The following is a 1,880-nucleotide window of genomic DNA, read 5'->3' as shown; positions in this document are numbered from 1 at the left end:
CTTGCCGGGTCATAAGACGTATAACTCCCGCTCATGGTCAAAACCATCAGCTCCCATTTTTAGCAGAAAATACTTGAGTCGGTGGCTAGAAATGTGTGCATTTCCTATGCAAATTCATGCCAAGATTCTCAATAAGCTGGAGGGCAATTAGCTGGATATAAAACCAAACAGCCCAGCCTAGGCTAGGCCATGGGACTGAACATCGATGCATCTCAGGGACCCAGTGCTGTGAAGGGAGAGGAACGGCCTCACTTCTCTGTTACCAAGGTTCCCGGTCTCCATGGCAACCCTACATCCGGAGTTATTGGGATAATTGAGATACTACCGGTGCCTTAACGTTTCCAAGTACCTGAGGGTCTCCAGGTATCATCACTGCATGGACCAGTGGCAGGGTCTACACGGCTAAAACAACCAGTGCAGAGGGCATACTGAATTCATCCCGATGGCTTCTCAGTGTATATTCAGGCCCCATCAGCAGCCATAGATGATAGGTCAAGAAGAGTTTCACAAATGGAATACAGATCCATCGTGAGTTACCATGGAGACACAGAGAGTATGCTACTTTTTATTTTTTAACGGTAGCAGAAAATACTGACTCCTCTGGGCTGCGGTTTTAGCTAATAGGGGGGACCCCCCACTCCAGGCTCCTCACACAGCCCTTAGTAGTGTCTGAGAAGCTGGGTAGTGTCACCCAACCATGGGATCAAGTTCAGTTGCCTAATGAGACTTGCCTGCCCACCTGCTCAGGGCTGAGTCACTGAGGTCCAGGGATTTGGGGAAGGCACGGTTTCTCCTTGAGGCTCTGCTTCAGACGAGCGGGGCGGGGGGGCACTTTGCTCCCCCTGGGCCATTTCCAACATATCTGATCAGAAATATGTCAAAATAGGGAGCGTGGCGACTTCCGGGCAGTCCCTTCCTGACAACCAATTTTCCTCTGCTCTAAGTGGTTAAACCCTGGGCTCCTCTCCTCCGTAGACGTGTGCTAGGCAGTCAGACAGACAGGAGCAGGGCAAGGACACGGCCGGGGACAGTGGGTCACCAGGGCGAAAAGCCCTGGGTGCCCTGCAAAGGGTGGGACCTCACCACCAGGGTGACCTTTCCTCCCCTAGCATAGGGATGGTCATGCAGTTTGGACCCCTGACCTTTCCTCCCGAGAGATAGCATCTCGGCCTCGGTTGTATTTCAGCTCCAGGCCCAGAAAAGCAGCAAAACTAGACCAGCGACCCCATGGCCGCCTCAGGACCAGCTGCATTGATGAAAGACCCCCTGCCCTGGTGCCAGCCGGTCAATCAGCTCTGAAAGGACACACCTGGAAAGCTGCTGACGATTCCATTAGGAGCTCCTGGGACCTCCCCTCAGATCTCCACCCTTAAAGCCCTAGGACTGAGGACCCAGTGCGCTTGCTCTCCCTCCTGGGAGCCGCCAGAGCCTTCCCCTTTCCTGCCCCCCGCCCCGCCCCCCCCACCCCTTGTTACCATTATCATTACCTTCCTCACTCCCAAGCTCCCAGGGCTCTTCCTTTACTTCATAACTCATTTCCTCAGCCCATCTCTTCTACGAATGACTTCCTCTACCTCTGTGACTTTATAAATAAATATTCTCTTCTAGTGGAGTCTTGGCTCTGAATTCTTTCCCAGACAGAACCCAAGTACCGGGGTTGCTGAACCCAAGTCCAGTCTGACCCTATGGGTCTAAGACCCAGTGCCATCGGCGCCACCTGCAAGGGAAGAAAAGATGATTCTGGAACCTACATCATCAGGCTGGGATGGACACTGGACACAGAACCAAGTTGGTCAAGAAGGTATCAGTATTGAGCACATGGTAGAGAGGCTCAAAACGATCTAGCTATTACGTTTCTTTTTCCACGCTCTCCTCTGGGA

The sequence above is a fragment of the Myotis davidii genome, unplaced genomic scaffold (genome assembly GCF_000327345.1).
Source record: "Myotis davidii unplaced genomic scaffold, ASM32734v1 scaffold227, whole genome shotgun sequence".
Lineage (NCBI taxonomy): Eukaryota > Metazoa > Chordata > Mammalia > Chiroptera > Vespertilionidae > Myotis > Myotis davidii.
The sequence above is the reverse complement of the archived record's forward strand: the minus strand, read 5'-3'. Positions refer to the sequence as shown.